The following is a 26,463-nucleotide window of genomic DNA, read 5'->3' on the forward strand; positions in this document are numbered from 1 at the left end:
GCCCTCCCCCAGGTACCCCACCCCTATTTTTCTTCTATGATGATTATCTCTTAGGTTCCATGCCAGCCAAGAGAACACAGACTTGTCTTTTGAGAAAGTGTCAATTGGAGGCATCCTCATTTTCACGATAGCAGCTAGTTGGTGTTGAATAATAATGCAATTCTATTCCTGGACTTCGTGATTCCATCTCTGAGCAAATGCAAAGCGGATCTTGGCAGGTATATCTATATATGATCAGGAAAATGCCAAGGCACCTTTCGCTGCAAATCAGTGCAGCAGACGTGAGTGACATTTTTAGGTTGTTTGTACTGAGTGTAATACTGTTTTAATGTGGAATGTGTCCTGTGTTACTCTTGGGAAGCAGCTTGGTTTGCTAGAAAGGGTCAAATAGGTTTATACCCCAGTTAAGCCACTTGCTACCTTGGAATTATCAGGGAAGTTCTTTAGCCTTTCTAAGTTGTAGTTGTGTTATTTGCAAAATGGTGATGCTGACATTTCAAGAGAAAGAAATAGACACCTTACCTTATACCAGGTGCAAAAAAATAAATTCCAGATAGGTTAAAGAGTTAATGTGATGAAAGAAAGTGTTCCAAGTTTCAGAGGACAATATGGGAGAAAGGCTTTCTTAAGCATCATAAACCTATTTCTAAATACAAAGTCACAGTGAACACAGTTAAGCACAGCTTGGGAGAAGATTTGCGACATGTGCATATTGCAGACCTTGAATTAATATCCATACATCTTGAGTAAAACAAATATCCACAACAAATCAGTAAAACAAGCTATTGAATAAATGGGCTAAAGGAATAAACAGGCAATTCAGAGAAGAAAATTTTAAATGGCCATAAGTGTAAAGACTCAATTCATCATGAGTGGGGAAAAAAAAATCACTTTTTAAAAATGAGATTACTTTGCATAGGATTAGCACAAATGAAAACGTATTAAACTGTCTGGTACTAGGAAGTAATGGGAAACAATGAGCACTTGCATACGCTGTTAGTGGGAATATTCTTGGCAACGCTTCTAAGTGAGCTATGAAATGTGTATACCCTTTGACCCAGCAATTGCACTTCCAACAATCTATCAAGAATTCTTAAATTGTGCACAATAGTGTATATACAGGAATTCTTGTTTCAGAATGTTTTGTTGTAGGGAAAAATTTAGAAACAACTTCTACTAATAGAGTAATTAAATTACGGTGTATCAGAAAAACTGTGAACAAATTACTGTCTATTAATAAGGGGGTTGCCAAATCAATCTTGGTATATTCATTCGGTGAAATGTTATACAGAGATTTTAAAAGAATGAAGTAGATCCACATGTAATAGGAAAATAGCTCTCGAAGACCTATTAGATGAAGAGAACTCAGTCATAGAATAATAAAGTACAATCCAATTTATATGAAAGGTATTTATATTTATGTATGTAAACATGGAGAAGAGACGGGAAGGGTCACACCCAATTGGACACCAGTGGCCTTGGAAGAATGTTGAGATGTATGGTGTAAAGGATGATAGTCACACTTTGTTATTGTATTTCTTAACTATTTTAGGTGAAGCTCTTATTAATTTGTTTCTTCTGAAACCTAAAATAACAAAGTATATTTTCAGTGGTGATAATGTAAGGATAAAGTATTAAACAAAAAATACTTAATACTTGGTGGAACATAATAGGTTCTTGATACATAGTAGTGTTTTTGTTTTTGTTTTTACCTAAGCTAGAAAGAATAGGAATTGTATGAATTGCTAAATATTAAATTAGTGCCTCCTATATGTCCTGGGGAGGATTTATCTGTGAGGACATTCCAATGTACCTGTGAAGGGTACACAGATACATCCAACAGCAATTTGGTTTCTCCACACAAGTAATGTTGACTGAGGACCCTGGACCATTTACTAGGACCTGAGTATCCTTTTCCTGCTGTCATATCAGCACTCAGTGCAGAGTGATGTTCTTTTATCCAACTCCCTTTTCTTAGTGTTCTTATACCTTACCCAGAGGTTTCTGGTACATTCAGTCCTCTCACTCTCCCCACTCTTTTTTTTTTTTTTTTTTAAAGATTTTATTTATGTATTTGACAGAGATCACAAGTAGACAGAGAGGCAAGCAGAGAGAGGGAGGGAAGCAGGCTCCCTGCCGAGCAGAGAGCCCGATGCGGGACTCGATCCCAGAACCCTGAGATCATGACCTGAGCCGAAGGCAGCGGCTTAACCCACTGAGCCACCCAGGTGCCCCTCCCCACTCGCTTTTTAGGAGTTGACTCTTTTCTTTTTGCCCCTTAAGTTTTGTTGCACATCTGCCTTTTGTTTCAAGCTGCTTTGACTTTTTTCTTTCTTTTTTTTTTTTAAGATTTTATTTATTTATTTGACAGAGGTCACAAGTAGGCAGAGAGGCAGGCAGAGAGAGAGAACGGGAAGCAGGCTCCCCGCTGAGCAGAGAACCTGATGTGGGGCTCGATCCCAGGACTCTGAGATCAGGACCTGAGCCGAAAGCAGAGGCTTAACCCGCTGAGCCACCCAGGCACCCCGACTTTTTTTTTTTCTAAGAAGATAAGCATGTGATAAATATGTATTACCTCCGAGTCACCATAAGTGTCTACCATCATCATTGCATCCCTTGTTACAATTAAGTTAATTTTCTTGAGTTAGCTGCTTTCTTTTTTTTTTTTTTTTTTTTAAGTTCAGTGCAGGGCTTGAACTCAAAACCCTGAGATCAAGACCTGAGCTAAAAATCAAGAGTCTGACCCTCAAGGGACTGAGCCACCCAAGTGCCCCTAGTTAGCTTCATTCATTCATTCATTCATTTTTTTTTTCTTTTTTTTTTTTTTTTTTGTTAGCTACATTTCTGATCACTTAATCTCCCCTCCCCTTCCCCTCCCCTTCCAAGCAGGGCAAATCCATCCTCATGCACGTTCCTTCTTCCTTTCTGCATATCCGTCTGCTATGGCGTGTCTTACTTGCCTGGCTCTCTCCATGGCTAGCTTTGAGAGTTCCAAAGGGATGAAAGACCATGTATGTTCATTCATGGGCTCCACACCATGCAGGTCTGGGACTGTAAGAGCAACAGTTGAGTAGAGTGTAGCAGGAACACTTACATGTTGAAGGTGTACCGTGGAATAGGAGTACTTGGGAAGGACATGGAACTGAAAATAATGCTATTGGGCTGGTGCCAGGGGACTGGAGGTGAGTAGGTACAAAGAGGACAGTAACAGCCTTGCTATCATAAGGAAGACAAATAATGTGTAGCAGACTGCGTATCAAAAGCCCAGAGTGAAATCAATGGGATGCTGAGAGAAGATGCTAGAGAAGACAGCAGCAGCCAGATCAGAAGGACTTTGTAAGTTCTACCTTGGAATTTGCGTGGGAAGCTGGTGGCACAGAATCAGGTCCCCGCTGCCCTCCTTCCTAATTCCAGCCTAATTGCCTTCCATCTGTCCTGAGTGGAACAGTTCAGGGTTAAGCAGGAGCACCTGGTGATTTGCTGGAATCTGAAACCAGATTAAGCTGGGAGCCAATGCAAGCCTGGGGTGCAATGGTAGGGAGTCATCCTGGAGTATCAGGACACCTTGTCTTCTGGAGGGCTTATCTTCAGAGTGCTGTGTAGACCCTGGGATTGAGTTTCACCACTTTCACCATCCCTGAAAGTAGTGCCTAGAGAACCCCTAACCCCCAAAGAGCCATGACAAGGAATGAAGGTACAAAGGTTGAATATTTCCTTCCCGTGTGAGCAGAAGAATGCCAGCTCTTTCATCTGAAGGATCCAAAGAGGAAACTTAATAACTTGTTAGGGTATATTACTCCTAGTAGGCTCAGTTTAATCTGTGGAAACAAAATCCCCTAAACTCCAGTGACAAAAATAAAGCAAACTTTTTTTTTTCTTTGTCCTATTTCTTGTCATTAGTACATGATCTGAGGTCTCTGCCATCAGGGACCTGGGCTGGTTGAAGCTCCTCTATCTGAAAAGTCAGTGGTCATCATAGCAGGAAGGAGGAAAGATGAGTGATCGTGTACTGACCTTTAAATGTTTCCACCCATAAGGATGCATATCACTTTTTCTCCTATTCATTGGCCAGAACAAGTCACATGGGTACACGTAACTTCGGGGGTAAGGGGGATGGAATCATCTATCTCTATGCCAGAGATAGAGCGAACTATATATGAGTGAACAATGGAAATGCCCACTACATTTGGGAATGACCACTGTCATCCTGGCCATTGCTAGTCGTTCGGCCCTTTGTGCCTCCTGCCTCTTTCTAGATAACTGCTTAAAGCGTCCCCGCTGTTGGACCTGAGCCTCAGGAGTGAATGGAGTCATATATGGGTAAAGGAAAATGAGCTAGAAGGGGCCCAGAAGCTAGAAAGAGGAAAGATGTGCAGAATACCCAAACAGGTAGCAGCTCCCGAAGGGCTCAGCACACTCTAGCCTCTGGACCAGATTTGGCCCAAGTGTTCCTGTATGGTCTGCAAGCTAAGAATGATCTTGCCATTTTTAAAATGACCAGGAAAAAATTGGAAGAAAAAATGACACATATCAAATATTATACAGTGTGTCATGCATTCTTTGAAATCTTTGCATTTATCAGCTCAGGGGAGTTTTCTGCCAATCTGTGAAAGAGGTTCTAGTAGTCATTTTGTAGAAGAGGCAACGGAAGTTTCTAGATAAAGTAGATATGCAGAGATGATGAGTCATTCAGCTGAATTCAAATCCAGAAGGTTTCATCCCAGAGCCTATGATGCTCTCACTCTGCTTTCCTAAATGAAAAGTTCTTTAACACAGTGAATGCAGTATTTAGGGAAAGAAGAAGGTGTTACACATTCCAGTCAATTCCCAGGAGAGGTGATCACTCTATTGCAGAGAAGCAAAAAAAAAAAAAAAAAAAAAAAAATAGGGCTCTGTAGGAGAATGGCGCCGTGTTTCTACCATGATGGTGGGAAACCCTAACTTTGAACTCCAATTAGGCAAAACTAAGAACCCTATCCAAAAAAATTAAAAAAAAAAAAAAATTCGTTCTTCTCATTGGCACACCTTAGACTTGTATTACAGAAATTATACTCAACTCTTGCCATTATATTTTGCATTTAGCCAATGAAGAAGCTTGTGGAAGTCAATCCTCTCTTGTTAGGTGTGTACCTACATAATACCGTCAGTTTTGCCTGCTGGCTGTTAAAGCCTGAAACGCTTACCGTCTGACTCTGTAGAGAAGCAGCTTGCTCACCCCTGAACTCATGCTGTGAAAGCAGGAGGAAGCCGCCAGTAATAATAACAAAAACAAAGAAATAAACATTTAGGAGGTTCAGTAACAACATAAAAAACTTTTGTGTAGGGGCGCCTGGGTGGCTTAGTGGGTTAAAGCCTCTGCCTTCAGCTCAGGTCATGATCTCAGGGTCCTGGGATCGAGCCCGGCATCAGGCTCTCTGCTCAGCGGGGAGCCTGCTTCCTCCTCTTTCTCTCTCTCTCTGCCTGCCTCTCTGACTACTTGTAATCTCTATCAAATAAATAAATAAATAATCTTTAAAAAAAAAAACCACTTTTGTGTAAATAACTGATTTTCCCTTAACTTTTTTTAATATGAAATTTTCAAACATACCCAGAAGAATTAAAAGTGGTGGAATGGATTCCCAAGTGCCCAGCACTCCGTTTCTATAATGGCCCCAGCTGTTCCCAGATATCGGAGTATTGTAGGCATCCTAACTTTTCATTGGAAAATATCCCAGTTTGTATCTAAAATAGGCAAAGACTTTTTTTTTTTTTAATGCATAGCCACAATACCAATACCTAAAAAAAAAAAAAAAAAAAAAAATCTTAAGTTACTACTGTGCTCATGTTCAGCTTTTCCTAATTGTCGCCAGAAAAGCAGAATTTAGAACTTAATGGGGCACAAGTGGGGGGGGGTAGTGAGCAGTAACTTAAGCCGAGAAAAATAAGGAAGAGGAAAAAAAGCGGGGTGGGGACCTAAATAGGAAAAAAAAACGAAAGATACAAAGAGTACAATGAAGTCTGTCTGTTGCTTATTATTATGAACATAACAAATTCCCTTATTTTCTGTGGATTCAGTTGAAATTTAGACACATGAGGCACTTTTAGACCAAAGAGAGGAAAGATGGTATAATTTACAGGAATGTGCAAAGAGATATTAAGAAAAATAGGTTATAGTTTTAATCTCAAACTTAAAGGGAGTGTAAAGTTCAAAGCACTGAACAGGATGAATAAGGACATTAATTAGAATAGGCACGATATAAAAGAAGATGCATTAGTCATAAGCATAAATGTATCAAGTGAGACTAAAATATAAAGCAAAACTTACTAAAATGCAGAGGGAACTTGATATTAGTAAAATTTTAGAATGTGACCTTGCTGTGTATCTTTTAGGATCACCCAGATCCAAGCAAACTAAGTGGTTATAATAAATAAAATTGAATATATTTAACTTAGGATTCTATGAAGAGGAAGGGTATGTGTATTTTTGTATGCCTGTGGAATTGTTCCAAGAATTGATTATGTTCTTAGCCTCTGATTTTCATAGGCCATGTTTTTTAATAATAATCTAATAAAAAAATTTTTAAAAAGAAATCAGTGTTACTGTGATGACCAAAAAAGTCTTTGTGTTAGTAATATTCTTCATTACCCTTGGATGAAAATAGTTTACAATTCAAATTTTGATTTCTATCTAAAAGTTAATTAATTAAAAGGAAAAAAATCTTATACCAAAATCCGTGGGGACATACCAAAAGCCCAAATCAGGAAATATATGTTCTTAAACATCAATATTTGAAAAATAAAGGAATTCAAGATATAGCTTCAGAATTTAGAAAAAGAACAAAAACCAAAACATACAGAAAAAAGAGAGGTATTCAAGATAAAGCCTGATATTGTTGAAGTAGAAAATAATGTAGAAAAGTTAGGTAAGTCAAGTCAAAATCTGGGTCTTTGAAAAGACCAATAAAAACTGGATAACTTCTTTCTGGTTGTCGTTGAGAATAAGAGAGATGGCAAAAATGTATATAATTCAAAACAAAGATAAAACCATAGGGAACAAATCAAAACCTTCCAAAGGAATACAGAATAAATCCTTGTGAGGATGAACTTGAAAGCCCAAAGAAAATATTTAGGACACAAATTGGAAGTCCATTCTGGTACGGGCCGAGATGGAGAAGCCCCATGAAGACTACATCCTGGACAGAACACCAAAAGCAACTACCTGCAGCCTCTGGAAAGTAAACAGAACAGACTAATTAGGAGGGAAGGCAGAAGAATTGTAGGGTGGTGAGGCTTCTGCCCCCACCCCCAAACCTGGAACCTGAGGGTGGCCCTATTGGGGAACTGTGCATGGGGTGTCTGCCACCACAAGTTAAGAAACTCCTCTAATTCTGACCAGAAGACGAGGAAAAGGGGGCCCCCTGCAAGCTGGAGATTATGGGAGGAACCTTTATTTCTTCCTTTTCTCTCCCCTTCTCTCAGCCTCACTCCAAGGGTGGCCTCTCTGTCGTACCTTGTGGGCCACAGTAGAGGTATCTAAAACCTTGAGAGAAAATGGTCTCTGGCCAGAAAACTTCAAAAAAAAAAGCAACTCTGTGGTCCACAAGGTGATGGGGGAAGGTAAGGTAACTATATTTTTTTCTGTCTTCAACTGCTTTGCCCAAGGGCCTCCCCAGTTCTGCATAAGTGTGGAGAGCGGGGTGTCAACAGCTCAGCCCCACCCTTCTAGCTAGATGAAATGGGAACTTGTCACAGTTGGTATGACTGTGCAGTGGTCGAATTTATAGATCTGAATGCCAAAAGGAATGAATTTTACCAGGTAGAAATTCAAAGGTGAATTTAAACTGGAAAAATTATTTTCACTCAACATGGTTTGCATGAATTACCATAGAAGATACTAGAACCATGACTAAAGGTATACCATTTAAAAGTCACAAGAACTAAACCATTATATTACTGTGTTCTCTACATATCAGAAATCATTTGATCTTAATATGGTTACACCATTCTGGACTCTAAAAGAAGATGGCATAATATTTAATAGCAAAACATGGTTTTAAAAAGATAAGGAACAAAACCCACAGACCAATAGTATATAGCTATATCAAATAAGCATTATGTCAATAATGTGTTATGACTAGGCATTTTTCAGGAATAGAAAGCTATCCGGTGTCAGGAAAGCTATATAATTCATTAATACAACAAAGAAAAAATAATGTATTAATGGTTCCTAAATTTCAGCAGGTATTCCTTTTTTTTTTTTTTAATTAACATATAATGTATTATTTGCTTCAGGGGTACAGGTCTGTGAATCATCAGTCTTACACATTTCACAGCACTCACCATAGCACATACCCTCCCCAGTGTCCATGACCCAGCCACCCTATTCCTCCCCCATCACCCCCCAACAACCCTCAGTTTGTTACCTGAGATTAAGAGTCTTTTATGGTTTGTCTACCTCCCCGTTCCATCTTGTTTCATTTTTTTCCTCCCTATACCCCCGACCACCCTCCCCGCCTCTCAAATTCCTCATATCAGAGAGATTATATGATAATTGTCTTTCTCTGATTGACTTATTTCGCTTAGCATAATACCCTCTAGTTCTGTCCATGTCGTTGCAAATGGCAAGATTTAGTGTTTTTGATGGCTGCATAGTATTCCATTATGTGTGTGTGTGTGTGTGTGTGTGTGTGTCTATTTGTTGATGAACATCTAGGTTCTTCCCATAGTTTGGCTATTGTGGATATTGCTGCTATAAACATTCAGGTGCACGTGCCCCTTCGGATCACTCCATTTGTATCTTTAGGGTAAATACCCAGTAGTGTGATTGCTGGGTCGTAGGGTAGCTCTATTTTCAACTTTTTGAGGAACCTCCATGCTGTTTTCCAGCGTGGTTGCACCAGCTTGCAGTCCCACAAACAGTGTAAGAAGGTTCCCCTTTCTCTGCATCTTCACCAACCTCTGTTGTTTCCTGACTTGTTAATTTTAGCCATTCTGACTGGTGTGAGGTGGTATCTTACTGTGGTTTTGATTTGTATTTCCCTGATGCCGAGTGATGTGGAGCACTTTTTCATGAGTCTGTTGGCCATCTGGATATCTTCTTTGCAGAAATGTCTGTTCATGTCTTCTGCCCATTTCTTGATTGGATTATTTGTTCTTTGGGTGTTGAATTTGAGAAGTTCTTTATAGAATTTGGATACTAGTCCTTTATCTCATATGTCATTTGTGAATATCTTCTCCCATTCTGTCAGTTGTCTTTTGGTTTTGTTGACTGTTTCCTTTGCTGTGCAAAAGCTTTTGATCTTGATGAGGTCCCAATAGTTCATTTTTGCCCTTGCTTCCCTTGCCTTTGGCAATGTTTCTAGGAAGAAGTTGCTGTGGCTGAGGTCAAAGAGGTTTCAGCAGCTATTCCTAATTAAACCCAAGATCAAGTGGGAATAGGTAGGAACTTCATGAATATAATAAAGGCTATTTCCAAAAAACAAACAGTGGCTAGTATCTTAAAAGGCAAAGATATTTGATTACTTTCAGTTAAAATCAGGAACTGGACAAGGATAGCTACAGTCACCATAATTATTCAGCATCATTTCAGAGACTCTAATATACTAAGGAAAGAAAATGTAAAAATTGGCTTAAGAAGAAAATAGAATACAATTATATTATCTTTGCTTATAAAATAGTAGACCTAGAAATTTCAATATGCAGACTGATAAAGTCCTAAAATTAAAGACTTGGGCCATGGTAAATGTATAAAAATCAGCATTTTTCCTTCATTAGCAAAAATGATCTAGAATGGAAATAGGAAAATACTGCATGCACAGTTGGTGTCTGCAGTTCACCTGTGTGCTGTGGGGAACTACTGTGCAATTTGAGCAGGTTTGCAGTTTGAAAAGAAAGCTTCAGCTCTGAAGAGACTGGTTCGAAGCAAGGAGACCGCTTATAAGGTGTCTGTAGGGATCTAGGCAGAGAGGACGTGGCCGTAAGCAGGGACAGTGGCGGGGAGAGAGAAGAGGAGGGGAAGGACCTGAGCCATCTAGTAGAATAGAGGTTTCTAATCATCTGATTGGCAGGGAGAGGGAAGAGTGACAGATGAGTCCCTAGATTCTGGCTGGGAGCCTTGGGGAGAGGCTGGGTGATGTTCGGAGAGAAAGCCCGCAGGAGAGAAGCAGGTGCCATGTGTTGGGGGTGCAGAAACGTGTTTAGTTTGGGCATGTTGTGCCTGGGGGATATTGAACTTTTCAGCAGGCAGGTGGTTATATGGGTCTGGAGCTTGACCGTGAAAGAGGCATTCGAGCAAGACGCCGCCTGTCAACAGCAGGTTGGGCTGATATGCTTGGTGTGATGACTGGAGCCATGTTTCTTTACCTAGAAAACAGATTCTCAAATTCATGGCATACAGAATGTTTTCCTTTGGGCCCCCACAGATCTGTATATCTCTCCATTTCTCTACTTTGCTCCACACCTCAGCAGGCTGTCCAGGATGGACTGCGTCAAGCCTTTCTTGCTGTCTGGCTTTTGACTGCCTTTGGTCTTGACTGAATGTTTGAGCGCCTGCCAGGCTGTCTTCTGCTGAGCTATGGCAGCTCCGGCAGCCTTCTGGCCACTGTTCCATTACCTCGTCCCTCTCAGCCCAGAGGTATTAACAAACAGCTCTGTGGGGTGTTCTCCTCTACCTTTACCCTGCCCACACCTTTAAAATAGTCCCTTCATTAAATTCCTCCTAATCACCCATTCGATGTGCTTTTGCATCTTCCTCCCTACACCTGGCCAGGGAAATAACTACATCAAAATCACCTGGAGTACCTGTTTAAAATAAGGATCTTTGGATTCCTTCACCAAATAGAATTTCTAGGAGCGAAACCGAAGACTCTGCAACTTACCAAGCATCTCCAGTGATTCTGATCCACAGCCAGATTGGGGAATCTTCCCTCCTCTTCTTGGCAACCCTCCCAAGACAGCATAGGATCATGAGCCAGATGGTTGAGGTTAAAGCATTCAGTCCCAGTCTCTGCCATTGTCCTTGGGTGACCTTCAGCAACCTTTTCCTCTGTCTAAGCTTTGGATTCCACAAATGTAAAGGGAGTTCATAGTTGCTACCTCATCTTATTGCTCAGAGGCTTAAATGGGATGATCTGTGTAAAACAGCAGGACGCTAAGCTGCTTCCTGTGTTACCATCAATACTGTCTAATCTTCACACACTCCTCCTTTCCCACTTTGAGGGGCAAGTAAGACTTGGTCCCTGTGTTCAGTTTTGTGAATGACACAGAAGGTAAATAATAAGAACCATGAGAAGCTTCAGTATTACAAACTTCTAATCTAGGAACTTTCACCATTATCCACAAAGCTATGGCCCTAAGCAGACGTTTGCCTACTCTGTCCTCCTCCTGTGGTGTAGGGTCATGGACTGATGAACGCGATTCCATGGAGAAGTTTTATAATGAACGGCTTAGGGAGTATCGAAGAAGCAGAGCAGGTTTCAGAGACATTTGTGAGAGGTCACAGACATGTCAAGTTGGCCATCCTTTGGCCAAGGAAGCAGGGCAAGTGTTCCAGGGACTAGCATGTGGAGTCCATGGAATGTGTGAAAGTGTGGGATCATTGGGAGAGGCACAGTTGGGCATGACAGGAACACAGTGTTAGAAGCAGCTGATGAACTTTGCAGCCGTTATTTCATTCAACTGTTACTTATTGAACTTCCGCTCTGGCCCAGCACTGCTGTGGGTGCAGCGGCACAGATGAGTACAGGGTCGTCATAGTCCTGATGGAGCATATCTTCTAGTAAGAGTTTTGGTTGATGAACAAACAAGCAAATATAGAACATGAAATGATGAAAATTGCCATAGAAAAGTATTGAGGCAGGGGAGTGAAAGGGGGGTGAGGGTGGTGAGAATACAAGATGGCCAGGGAAGGTCCCCCTAATAAGCGAACCCGAAGGGGATGCAGGATTGAGCATGAGGATGTCTGGAGGAAAACATCTGACAGGGAGAACACCATACAAAGACATCCACCCACAGTGTACTTGAGAAATGGCACAGAGCCTTGGCTGGCTTGGGTGGGCAGAAAATGAGAAGGGTGAACACGATCAGAGGACATGGTGGGGGCTGTAGCTCCCATGAAGGCTGGTTGGGGATTGTGAGCAATTTTGCTTTTCCTCCAAATGAGGTCATTGGGTTTTGATAGCATCTGACTTATTTACAAGGGATAACACTGGCTTCGGTGTTGACGGTGGAGTGTAGGGGAACAAGAGGGAAGTAGGGACACCACTTAAGAAGCTATTATTATAATTCAGGGGAGAGCCTGGTGGGCCAGCATGGGGACAGTGGCAAAGGTGACGAGTGATCAGATCCTTGATAGACTTGAAGGTAGAGCCATCGTGTTTCATGATGGATCACGTGTGGGTGTCTCCACGAGGGATAGGGAGCAGTTACCAGTGGCTCAAGGTTTTTGGCCTAAGCTTTTGGAAGATGACCATTGTAACTGTGAGAACAGAAATCAGGAAATCTTTTCTAGACATTCTTAGTTGGAGATGTTGAGCAGGCAGTTTAGGGAGAGGTGCCTAAAGTTCAAGGGAGAAGTCCAGGCTGTGGGTGGGAATTTGGGGAGCATTAGCTTATAGTGGTATTTATGTCTTGATGTTGGGTAAATTCCCTTGGGAGGAGAGAGGAGCATGAGTAGAGCTACGGGGACTGAACACTGGGGTACCCAGTATTTAGAAATCGGAAAGACTGGAAGAAATCTGGGAGTCCAAGAAGGAGCAACCTGTGAGGTTGGAAGGAAGAGGGGGGGTAGTCCTGTTTCTAAGGAGGAGGGGGAGTGGCAGAAGCAGATGTTCCTAATCTGCGTGATGACTGAGAGTTGGCCACTGGATCTGGGCAATGTGGACTCCATCACTGAGACAGAGCTGTCTCAGTGGAGTGGTGGGGGTGAAAAGCCCAGGATGCATAGGTTCAGAAGAGACCATTCCCCCCAGTGGATCTGGAGAACAATAGCAAGGATAGCATTTCTGAGGCTTTTTATTCTAAAAGACAAAAAGAGAAATGGATGGGGAGCTGGAAGGAGCACAGAGGTATGACAGGTAGATGGTAGGATGATGGGGAGGGCTGGGGAGCTCTGTCCTGCAGAGCTTCCACTCAACAATGAGGACAGAATGTATGTTGGAAGGAGCAGGCAAGCTATTGGATCAGGGTTGTGTGTTCCCTAGCCTTATTCAGCTGGAGCAGGTGCAGCTGTGGAGTAGCTAGAGCTGAATTTATCTAAGAGTGGAGTCTTGCCAGGCGGGTATGTCCGCCAAATGAAAGAAAAGCAAAATGTGCCGTGTAAAGAAGTTTTATTTTCTTAGCCCCGGGAGTCCTCTACAATTACATACACGTTTACGAGGCTAAGTCTGAAAGCAATGAAAGGGGAGAACCTGTGTAGTTCTAACAGATGATGAGAGTTAATTCTTAATTGATTCCATTTCGGCCACCCCAACACCGGTGCCTCCTTCCAGGTTGATTTTCTGCTACAATTCTAGCGATGCGTCCAGACTTGCATCTTTTCATCCACCGGCAAATTATACCTTCAATTTGCACAGGAGGTTGAGGGAGCAACCCCCTTTGCCCTCTTCCTCCTCACCCCAGTCTTCAATAAGCTAGACACTGAGTCAGCAGTCTCTAAAAGGTTTGTGACTCTCAGAGCTAACTTGCAAACTTCTGTACATCAGAGTACACACGTGGTGTTGCCACCCTTCTGGCTCAGCTGGGCCAACTACTTCCAGGTACGAAATATATTTTATGAGTTAGATATGTATCTCAAAGTACATTTTGTAAAGCCAGATAAAATTGCATTTTCAGCTAGGGAAATATCAACTATCAGAATGACCTCCAAGGACCAAAACAGCCAGGAACATTGTGTATTTTTATTAAGTAGAGAGATCTAAACAAAAATCCATCGTGTGGGTATGTATAAAATGTATTTACACCATAATAATCTTAGGATGGCCTCCCTGTGGCTACTTGCCTATGCCCTCGGGGGCAGTATGATATCTTGATTTTGTTTAATTCCTGCAAATTAAAAAAAAAAAAACACCTCTACAATGTGTTTATTCCATCAAGCTGGGCCAGTTTTATTCAGCGACTGATACATTCATTTTTCAATGGAACAACTCAAGAGCCCTGCTGACAAGGCTTACAGTTAAACTGGATGTTCAATTCTTTAATCTGGAGTTGTCACAAAGAGAGTAGAAGTTCACAGCCACCTTGTGAAAAGGGGTCATTTGAAATGATTGTTCTCCTTTGAGGGAATCTTCAATGAAGCTCATGTTTACGAAGGGAAGGTGATTATTCAGTGCTGAACTTTGTACCATCTTAGGGCATGGGCATTCGTGGGTAGTGTAGTTTCGTACAGGAGTTTTTAAGTTACCATCAACCTAGCACTGGTATGCTTAGGTCTCCCCCAAATACGTGGAGAAACCTCTTTCCATGTCCACCAAGCCATTGGGAGTGGTTTCTGCACCATGGGCTAAAACTATCCTGCAAGGTGCTGGGTTCTTTCTAGTGCTTCCGGCCTGTCTCTTGCTCTCACTTGCATGTGTGTACACACACTTGCTCATGCTTGCTGGTGCGTGCTCTCCCCCCGCCCCCACCAGATGATAATTGTTTCCTAAGCAACCTTCACGGTGCTGGATTCTGTAAAGATGCCAGAGTTATGCATAGACACAACTCTTACCCCCTGAGAGCTCACAGTTGGTGAAATACTGGATGGTATGTTTATTACCATACACTTAGCTAAGCAATAAGCCTCGGAACAGTGTTTTTTCCTACTGACAAATGTATGTCGTAAGTCACTTCAAGATTACCTATTGTGTAATCCAAAGTGAATTTGAAATCAAGGCAAAAATCTCCCCCTTCCTCTCCCCCTCCCCTTCCCCCTTGCCTTCCCCCTTCCAGCCACCCTACACACAACGGAGGGGGAACGGTTCTGTGTGTGTTCTGCAGCTTCTGATTCTGGCTAAAGGCCAACAAAATGAGGCGGTCCCAAGGATATGACCGTTAATTACCTGGGAAGAAAGAAGCCTAATAAATTCATGGCCTTATCTCTTAGCATTGTTATTACCATTAGGGAAAATAAGGACCTGGATGGAGATCATCGTGAGAGCCCAGACAATCTTGGATGGAGCCCGAGTATGTGTATTAAGTAGACAAAACGGTGAAGGTCACACATCAGTCACTTCAGCCATACGTGGGCCTATCTCATAGCATAACAGTATCAGCAATAACATTGTCAAATATGCAGGAGGCTGGAGGATAAATATGGAAGCCGTGTGAAAGGTAAATGCGAGAATGGAAGAATAAATGACAGTGAACACTTATCTCTCAATAAGAGAAATGATTTCAGACGTGCCCTCCTTCAGGCCAGCTCTGACAGGTCTCTAATACAAAATCCCGCACCTCATGGAGCTCGCCTCCAAGAGTTCCAGACCCTGTGCTCAGCCACCTCTGCTCAGCAGAGGGATGAAGGAGATAGACATGGCAGTCAGTGGTAAAGGAGCTTAGCTCAAAGGGAGGATCAAGGGAAATGTGACAGACAGTGAGTGTCGGGCAGAGATAACAGCTGCATGATGGATGTTTAGAAAGGTGTGAAAAATTGGACAATGCAATAAATAAAATGGAGAGGGGGCAGACATGACCATTTTTAGATCAGCATGCGCAATGATGCCAGTTGAGACTAAAATAATTGAAGCATTCTTCCTTGGGCTAGAAGACACAAAGAAAAATTTATACATACGCATTTAATATACATTTTAATTATATACACAGAGTCCAGCAAACCTTCCGTGCCTGATCAAGTACAGATTGACGAGACTGATGGTTAATCTGTGCGCCATAATAGGTTTACCCTTGTCCTAATTATTTTTTATGGATCACTACTCAGAATGGATATAAAAAAGAATGGCTTTAACCTTTCTCTCAGGCTGATTGGAGTTTTACTGTCTTTTTGCTCTTCTTTCTAAATCGATGAAAAAAAGTTTGTATAAGAAACAATAAATTGAGCCACCCTGACCTTTTGATATTTGGATAAAGCAAAAATGTAAGTGATTGTCTTTAGACATCTTATTGATGAGTCCTCCAGGAAAGAAGCGTAAGCCACCTGGTTTTCTGATTACTTTTCCTTAGTATCTGGTCCTTTATCTCTTTACGTTTTACCATGGAGAGACCCGTATCTTCACAAGTAGGTTATATGTTTTCAGAAACCATTAATTCATGTAAGTTCCCTGGACTAAATAGCAATATATAGATCCCACTGAGCATTTATATTTTAAAGCAGTCTTTTTCTATTTCCTTTATCCTCGTCCTCAAAGCACAGAGGAAAACCAGCTTGCATTGTGTTAGGGTGCTTTTTCTTTCCCTGATGGTAATAATGGCCATGTTTTGGAGTATCTCACACCCATGCAGTGCGATCTCTCACCACGCCTGCCAGTCCAGATACTTGAGATGTAAAAATGTTCAGGTAGGCTTCCAAGTGATTTAAATTGACTTTTCTGAAAAGTCAGGAATTTGAAGATGGAAAGATCTTTTATATGTATAGTTTTTCTTCTTCTTTCCTAAAATCTGGTTTTATGTTTCAGCATCACCTTGTCGTAGGAGGTAATTAAATCATTAGATTCTAGCAATGTACTTATTTTAGAGAATAAACCAAGCAAATTATACTATGAATACCCACAGAACCCCCACCCCCACCCCCAATTCCCCTCTCAGCTCTGTAATGCCTTCCCTAGAGTAATGCCTAGTGTGGGACCACAAAAAGCTCTTTCATATTGCTGACAATTACCTGAAATTATCAGTAATCATACAAGAGGCAATTATAACTCATAGAAACACCAACATAATTATTACATCCTTTCAGTGCTCTAAACTTAAATGTACTCTGATAGCTCAGGCACAAACGATGTTGCTGTGGCTTTATTAGTCAAATTACATGTAATACATAGACTACATGTTAAGTCACTTTAGTTGTGACCAGTGAGAGCAAGTCCTAATTTTAAAAGTGTCCAGCTTTAGACAATCTGTGGATCTTTCTCCTTTTGTAATTACAATGTGTTCATTAAGGCTGTACCTTAATGCTGACAATCAGGTCATCTTTGGGCAGAACTGTGTTATCCGGAATGCGTGCCCAATTTGCATTAATATCCCTCAACTCAGAGATACAATCACCAAACACTCTATGTCACTTGAAAGCAAAGGTACAGCCGCTGCACCTCTATAAATCATCAAAAGGAGTAAGACTGTGCTCTGTGTACTTTAGAACGGACACAAATATATTGCACTGCATTGATTCAGAAAATAGCCCCAAAAGGCTTTAGATTTCTATGATGGGGGAAGGAAAGAATGTCAGCCAGATGACCCTGAAATTTGGGTATAACTGAGGCTTGGTCATGATGTTTAGTCATGTAGATCCTTCTTTATTAATGAATAAAACCAAAGCTGTCAGGTGCCTGGCAGAATGCCTGGCGCGTGCGTAGCAGGTGCTCGGTATTTGGTAGCTCGAGTTATGTGTAGAGTAAGGCTGGAGGAGTTCCCTAGAGTTTGGTGGGGGAGGGAGAGGTAAGTCAGGGGTGTGCAGAGAAGCACAGGTGTCCTAACACTCAGGCAACAGGACTCTGGGAAGGTTGAGTCTGAGGAGCAGACAGACAGGTGCATCCTGAAACTGGGTTTCCTTCATTCCCACGTGATGGGCTTGGTTGTTTTTTAGTATAAATCAGGCTGGATCTCGGTCCCAAGAACTGTTGACTTTTGTCCCCCTCTGCTGATAGTTTTCTGCATTCCCATATCCCACCTCCTAAATCTAGCTCCGTGTGGTGAAGCTGGTCATCTTCTGTCCACTGTTTCCATGTTCCCCTTCCTTAAGCACTCATACTTCCCTGTTTACAAATACTAATTGGACACATGCTGTGTACCAGGCCCTTGTGTCTGACATTGGGGATAGGGAGATAAAACAACACAGCTACCATGTAGCTACACATGCTACCATGTAGCATTCCAGGAACATGCATTCCAGCTCAGAAGCCTGGCGAAGACTTGGTGGTCCTTCATGATATGCATGGAACACGCTTCCTCACGCCTTTCTTTTTTTTTTTTTTTTTTTTTTTAAAGATTCTATTTATTCACTTGACACAGAGAGAGAGACCACAAGTAGGCAGAGAGGCAGGCAGAGACAGGGAGAAGCAGGCTCCCCGCTGAGCAGAGAGCCCAATGCGGGGCTCGATCCCAGGACCCCGAGATCATGACCTGAGCTGAAGGCAGGGGCTTTAACCCACTGAGCCACCCAGGCGTCCCCCTCACGCCTTTCTTTAAGAACTCAGAGGCACTCAGTGTGATGGCGGTATAATAGGGTACGAAAAAACTTACCTTCCAAGGACCATTCTCTACATGTTGTGTAATGAGGGCTCTCCTGTGAGACCGAATGGTTTCGCTTTAATCCCTGTTTAGTACAACAAAATCTTATTGATAACTTGGAAAATGTCAGGCAAGGAATGTGCTAAGTGCTTGAAATAAAATACCAAGAGTCTTGATTATTCTGTAGCCTTTTGGGCATGAGGGCATAGGGGATATATTAGAAGGGATGGGGCAAAAGAGGTTGATTTTTATCTTATCAGGGTACAAGTATTAACCCCGTAGCTTAAAGCACTACATTTTCATGGAAAGGGACTTCCCTTGGTTTAGCTTCCCTTTACCCTTCTCCCATTCCTGTACTCATACAGGTCCTCAGTTTTATAAAGGAACCAACCCATTGCATGAGGTTTGGTGGAATCAGCTGTCCCACTCATACTGGTGGGCGTATGATTTATGCCTGGCCGTTCTTCATTCCTTTGGCCACAGGGATTTGTTCAGAGGTAGGCATGGCCAAGCCCGGTCATTTAGAAATCAATATAGGACATTTTTGTCAGAGGTACTGAGAGACAGCAGTCTGTTTCCTGAGGTTGCTAAGCTCGTAGGGTCTGAGTCTGGGGTTTCTGTTGACCATCTGCGTTGCATGTTGGAGAGAAACAGAACCTGAATGGCACTAAGGCCCCAGATTCAGTCATGAGTGAAGATACCCTTTCCCAGCTGTGTGTGTGAGCTAATCACCCCCTCAGCCCATTCTGCGGGCAGGTGGGCAGATAGAGCTAAATTAGAGTTAACTGAGTTGCAACCAAAATTATTCTTGCAAACTCACGCATCCAAAAACTAAGACATAACCAATAAATGCTGGTTAATTTTATAATGGTCTACCAATCTTGAGGCCATATTGCCTTTGGAAACTGCCTAATGTGTATGCAACTGATTCTGATCTTTCTTATGACCTGCCCCATCCTTGTGATGGGCAGGCACCAGCAGACACACCATGGTTACTGGTGGTTTTGTTAATAATCCTATGCTCTGTAAGCGCCTGGATGTTACATTGTCTGGAATTCCTGTAGCTTGCCCTTATGGGTGTGATATGCCTCTCCCTTCTATTTGTTTTAAAACTTTCTCAATCACTTACCATGTAGCAAGAACTGTTAGACATTAGCATTATAACCTTTACTCTATAGTCCTGGAGGGGATGGGACTATTACTATTCACATTGACAAATGAGGAAATTAAGGTGTAGAGCAGTTAGGGAATAGAACAGTCAAGTGAGTAAGTGCTAAAACTGTGATTGACCTTTGAGCCTGACTGCAGAGCACTGTGCACCCGACATGCTTTTGGTTTATGCTTATTTGAGCTCACTTTGGGCAGTCTGGCCCTTTCCTTCCTAGCTCATTTGTTCCCTGGGCCACTAATATGTCTAGTGCCACCTTTGAGCTTGGAACTATCCAGAAATTAAAATAGCTTCTCCTCCACTGATTTTTTGTGGAAGAGGTATTCACTCATAAAGGGAAATAAGAGTCCGTCAGCTTAAAAAGAAGGTTCTAGATTTTTCTGGAAGTTCTTTGACTATGGAACTTGTTAGAAATAGAGCCTCTGCTCAGTCATGTTAAAATATCCATAGCTTGATTGAAACAAAAATGTCAGCAATAGCAAAGAGTTACAGATTAGATATAAGGGAAAAGGCAACAGGATATGATCATCGGAACCCAAACATTTGTCATCCAACAAAGGAGAAATGGACACTTTTGAGTTCTCTTAGGAGCTAAGCTGCCCTTTTGTACCAATCATAGGCTTCTGTATAGCCAGAACTTCTAGGGTTCCCTACACTAAGCAGCTAGATATGTCCAATATGAGCAGCATGTTATAAAAAAATGTAAAACTTAAGCCCGCGATTTGTACAAAATTGAGATGTCATTGCGACAACCAAAAGGAACATAAATGAAACAACTCAGAAGCAATTGTAAAGTGGTATTTAAAGCAGTATGTAATACTAGATTATAAACTGCATAAGTGTACTCATAAGATAGAGGATAAGAACTGCTAAGTATGTGACAGAGATGAGAACAGGTTGCAGGAGTCAGTGGCGAAATATACATATAGTGGAATATTATTCCGTCTTAAGAAAAACCTGCTGTAAATAACATGGATGAACCTGGGGGGCATTATGCTAAGTGAAATAAGCCAGAAAAACAAATATCACAGGATCTTATATGTGGAATCCTTAAAAAAAAAAAAAAAAAAAAAAAAAAAAAAGTCGAACTCCTGAGTAATAACAACAGAATAGTGAGTACCAGAGGTTCTCATGACCTGCAACTGCCTTATTTAATTATCTTGGCTAAATCAATATTTCTTGTGTAAAGAGCACCATGACTCATGGAGGGTCTGCAACCCAAACACTTCGTGAGCCACTTTAAATACATTACAGACCAGGGAGGATGGCTACATCTCTGAGAGTTGGCCTTCCTCATCCGGCGGCTGTGAAGAGAGATGAGATGGGAAGACCTGACTCCTGGTTGTGCTCCATAAATATCTGCTGGGAACTAATGGCCGTGTGGAATCGAGTGACTCAGGGAACTCCCATTTGCCTTCTCCGGAGCCTGCTGTCAACTTGTCAAACGGGCAGGATCTCTTTGTCCACAGGTGCTCCAAGGATGAATGGGGAGAATGCATAAGGAAGCGCTTTGTAAACACGCAGCACTAAACCCTTGTTCAGGATTCCTACTTTGGGCCCATCGTTCACTTAAGGGTATTCCATGGTCAAAAATTAGAAAGCGTTGTGCGAGTATAAAAAATAAATGCTGGGTGGCCGGGGAAGCCTGCTGGCCTCACTTACTCTTTTCCTACCAGAGAGGCTGCAGACTTGAAGTTCAACCAACACGTGCATTTAGTGGTATGCCCAGTGCTTGAAAAGTTTTATTAAATTACTTGCCAGCACTTAATAAGGGCAAATTACACTTAAAATATGAATTTTAGGAGGTTCTTGGAAAATTGGGTTTTCTGCAAACTTTGGACGTGAATTCCCACATAGAAGTCACAGATGGGAATGGGCTGGGAGGGGGCTCCCTGTAGAAGCATTCCTTTATGGTCAACTCTGATCCCCAGTATTGCCTATTTTCCCCCTAAAACTGAGGGTAAATGTTATTTGCTGTTGGCAGTAGAGCTTTCTTTCCCCTTCCTTTTGACCTTCTCTATTCATTTTCATTACCACCCAGCCCCTGAAGTTTTCAGGTTTGTGACCTTTGTTGAGAGGCTCTGTCAGTCCCCTATACATGACACCCCCCCCAAATCTCCTCCCTGCTCCCTTACACCTGAATTATTTGCATTCGAGGCATTTTCTTCTTGTCTTTCTTCTTGCACCAAATCCTATCCTTGACTCTGCTGGTCTGACCTGGTCTTTATTCTAACATGTGTGTAGGAAGATGTAGATAGTGCGGTTTGGCTGTGTGTGTGTGTGTGTGTGTGTGTGTGTGTGTGTGTGTGTGTAGGGGGTACCTGTTTGGGGACGCATCCTCTGTCCCCACAGCCTTTCCTGCATCCCTGGACTTTTAATGTTTCTTAATAGATGTAATCAAATTCCTTTTCCCCTAATATTTTCAATTCTGTTCATATCTACTGAGTTATTTATGTATTTTATCTGTGAAGTATTATTTAAAATTCCCTCTCCTTGAGCTAACTGCATTTGGAATTGGCAGATTTTTCAATTTTCATGGGCTTTGATTTTGCAAGAGAAATCAAATGATTAGTGCGTATCTGGAATGTCCAAATACTATAGTATTGGTTATGCCGAGACGATTGACTAGGCTGTGGAGAAATAAAACTGATCCCTGCCTTCAAGGTGTTCAGTCTAGTGAAGGTGATACACATATACAGCATAAATACAAGAAGATGATACAAGTGCTCAGTAATACTAAAAATAACTGACCTTCGTTTAGCTCCCACTAGTGTGCAAAATATCCTTCACATGTATTGAAAGAAGCAAAAGCTTTGCAGAGAAAAGAATAATTAGAACTGACTGGAAGACTTGGGAGGAGCTTCATGGAGATGGTATTTGAACTTGGCTTTCTAGGCTTATTTGAACTTGAACTTGGCTTTGTAGGCTTATCTGTAGTCTGCACAACAGAAAGGAGGTTGGTGGGGTACATTCAAGCCAAGAGAATGACATGAGTGATATCAAAAAGACACAACAGGGTAAGGAATGTTTGGATATGATTGGAAGATCAGTTTAGATGGATCTTAGAAATCAGGGAACAGTGTCCTAGGCAATTCATTGCAAAAATAGCTAGGACTGGATTATAAGGAACTGTGAATGCCGTGGTAAGGATTTAAGCACTGAAATGACAAAAACAAAAAAACAAAAAACAGTGTTTCTGACTACCTCCTGGTGATCTTATTTCCGTTTGTTGTGGGTTCATAAAAAGATAGTTTGAGTATCTGATATGACTGTGTTTCAATGCAAGCTCATGTGTGTTTAAATTCTCTAGGATTTGTTCAACTGTAGGTGACAGAAGAGTAGCACACAATTTTATGCAGAGAATGGGGTAAATATTGTCTCGCAACACCAGAAAGGTCCATCATAGCTCACGCGTGGTGGGTTCAGCGCTCACATGGCGTCGTGAATCCCATCTTTTAGGTCTGTTGCACCTGCCTTTGCTTTACTGTCCAGCTCAATGTCCACATGTAGCGGTCCCCAGCCTCAAGTCCAGTAGACAAGTGTCTCTTTATTGGAAGTTCCTGCCGGAGTCTTCACAATTAAGGAGTCTCTCTGATTGTATTCACTTGCCTAACTGAAATGTGGGCTAAGAATGTTAGAGAAGTGGCTGCAAAGAAAGTACAGATCCTATTTCCAGATGAAGGGGAATGGATCAGACTAGAAGGCAGAAAATGTCCGCTGCAGTGCTCTGTTCTCCTCACAGGTCCAACAACTGATTTATTCATTTATGAATTCACTTACTAGGATTGGAGGCTCAGGTTCCATCGATAAACTGAAAAGGCAAGTTTGATTTGTCCTAATACAAGTAGCAAGTGCTTGCAAAAGACCAGTGCTTTGTTCAGTGCCGCTGTGGATGTGTTCCCATTATGTGCTTTTACAAAATAAATGGATACTTTTTAAAGTCCTCACAATGGAAAATGATTTAACTACAACGGAATTGTGTCTGTTTAATTTCCTACTAACTGATCTACACGACATTGTAGAGCCCAGTACAAACCTTCATTCTGTTGATTTCGTGTTGCATTGTGTTGAGAGATACATTAAATTGTCTTTTTTTCCCCTTTTACTTTTCAGCTTGCTATAGAAGCTTGAATGTAGGGCTTTAAGCAAGAAAGTGCCTTTTCAACCGGAACTATAGAGTTGCTAGGGCCCCACCATGATAATTGACAGAGCAGAGGCTCAGCAAACATTGCTCTGAAGTTTGCATTATCAAATCTAACCAGATTTTCCAATCCACAAAACCTCTATTCAAGCACATTTTTTAAGGCATCAGGGGTTTTCTAATTTTGTCAATTGACCTGCTAGACATTGCATATTACGTTACCTAAAATAACGCCATATGCTGTTAAAAAAAAAAAAAAAATTGTGAAATCACCTATGGTTTTAATGGTTTTTCTCTTTCGTATGAACATTTCAATTTCAATTGCTGTCAGCTCCTCTAAATAAGAATCGATCTTTTCCCCCCTGCCTATTCCCGTCATTCTGAGTGCTTTCCAGGGAAGTAACCAAATTAAATTAATCTCTGCAGCTTTGAGTTTTTGTATTTATTTATTTATTCTTTTCTAATTTGGTGAATCTCTTGCCCTAAGACGTCCCTTTTGTTAACAGTTCAATTTCCTTCTACTGTTCTAGATGAATTGTCAATGATAAGCAAAGTAATATTTGAATTCTAGTAGGTTCTTTGTGAAGAAAAATATAATATACCAGACTGTCACAGTCAGTTTATTTTTGAAATGACAGGGGTATTGTTAATACCTTTTAACTTGAATTTCCTGAGGAACTTCAAGCTTTAATCGTTTTAAAATCACTAGAAAAGTAACCACATTCACACTTTCTTTGTGTAGAGGAAATGTATTCTATGTACTGAATATGTGAGTTATTAGCATTTTTAACTATTAGCTAAAGCTCTTGATAGAGGAACCCTGAAGAACTGTTAAATGAATAGTGTTTTTGCGAGGTGAAGGGGTTGCTGGAGAGGGTTTGGGCATTGAGTACCTACTAGTGTTAGGCTGTGATATCTAACCTTGACTGGTGGGTGCCGTTCCAACATGGGGTGTCCCCTGTCCACTGACTCTGGCCAAAGTGTACACTGCAGAATGGGGACCAAGGGGTGCTTTCGTCTGATTTACCATATGAATGATTCTTCCTGGAATTGACTTGTCAAACCTTTTCCCTCCAATTTCAAGATCGAGTGATAATTTCAGTTATATAACTCAGTTTCATAGGCAATAATAGAATATTAGAAAGAAATTTCCGTAAATACCTGTAGTTTCCTTTCTTATTAAAAAAAAAAGAAAATGACTGTGGTACTGACCAACTCCGTGAATGATCTCCTTGTAGTGTGATCCGCATCAGAATCCCATGACATGCTTGTTCCGGAAAGCTCTTGGCCCCACCCTAAGCCTGCTCAGGCAGAAATTTTTTTGTGGGGAGAGTGGTGATTACCAAGCTTCCCAGGGGATTCTTCCATCAAATAAAAAATAAGAACCACTGGCTGTAAATGACTGTAAAGTACTAGAAGAGTGGCTTGCCCGCTAAAATGAGGGTGTGAAAAGGAGAGAATTACATGTATTTATATGTGTGTTTGCACAGTAACTCTCACCCTTAATATTACCAACTTTAAATATCAATTATTATCCACTACCAAAGTCATTGTAACACTGTTAACTACATATAAGGTTACACTTTAGGATACAGTAGTGCATTATTATACAGACATTACCTTTCCAACAAGATTTTTTTTTTTTAAAGATTTTATTTGACAGAGAGAGATCAGAAGTAGGCAGAGCAGCAGGCAGAGAGAGAAGGGGAAGCAGGCTCCCCGCTGAGCAGAGAGCCCGATGTGGGGCTCCATCCCAGGACCCTGAGATCATGACCTGAGCCGAAGGCAGAGGCTTCAACCCACTGAGCCACCCAGGTGCCCCTCCAACAAAATTTATAACCTAAGACAGTCATCACCATTGGATACTTATGACACACATTAAGGACAGAAATTTTAAAAAGCATATTTAAATTGCATATAAATTAAAGCTGTTCATGTTACATTTTAATTTAAAGATAAACTAAACATAATCTGGCCTTCATGATGGTAAAAGGATTCGGAAGGGGTGTGTGTGTGTGTGTGTGTGTGTGTGTGTGTAAATGCTCCATTTTGAGTTTGGGGGAAGCTGGGTCAAGGACTGTCCCCAAATCATGCTTGTACATTTCAGAAAGAAAACCTACAGATATGTGCACTCCTGCTCTCAGAGTGTATACCAAATATGTGAAGACACATTAACATTTCTGCTCTTTGGGGAAGTGATTTCTGAAACTCTTGGGCTGTTTTGCTGCCGTTGATGTGCCAGCCATCAGACCCACTCTCATCCCTTGTTCAGCCATTACTTGGTCTAGCCTCTGGGTTCAATCAGGATAGACTGTGGATTTTTGGCTGTCAGTCCATGCTTGGGAGTTAAATATTATTAAATTTCGCATAGTTGGCCAAATCCATTCACACGAGAACTTTTTAAAAGTTTTAGTATAATTATTTGGCACTTAAGGGATACAAACACACAGATGAACGTGTCTCTGGATTTGTGATCTTTTTGCACCTTCATTGAAGACCAATTTAGAATCACCCAAGAAAGTAATGCTTTTCTTCTGCCAGAAAAAAATTGAACCTTAAGGGAAGAAGGCTAATATTCTTGGTATATTTCTTAACATCCTCTTGCCTCCCAAGTGGAAACTCACTGTCAATATTTAGACCAGAGTGTTATTAAGAATATGAAATGTTATTACAGAGCAAATTTCATAAGAAATTTGATCCATCACTTCAGTATGATACCAGACTTTCAATCATGTTGTAACATTGAAGTTCCATCTTTAATGTTGCCTGGGCCTCGAATTATGCTTTAAGTTGAATAAAATGA

The 26,463-nt window shown here is 41.3% G+C and overlaps 1 protein-coding gene across 1 annotated transcript in view; it reads left to right on the forward strand.

Moving 5' to 3' along the window:
• The window catches only part of LOC111146786 (sterile alpha motif domain containing 12), a 384,040-nt gene that overhangs the window by 74,465 nt on the left and 283,112 nt on the right, over positions 1-26,463 (forward strand). The gene's annotated exons all lie outside the window — the stretch shown is intronic.

The sequence above is a fragment of the Enhydra lutris genome, unplaced genomic scaffold (genome assembly GCF_002288905.1).
Source record: "Enhydra lutris kenyoni isolate GAN:26980312 unplaced genomic scaffold, ASM228890v2 scaffoldscaffold14, whole genome shotgun sequence".
In the NCBI taxonomy this organism is placed as follows: Eukaryota; Metazoa; Chordata; class Mammalia; order Carnivora; family Mustelidae; genus Enhydra; species Enhydra lutris.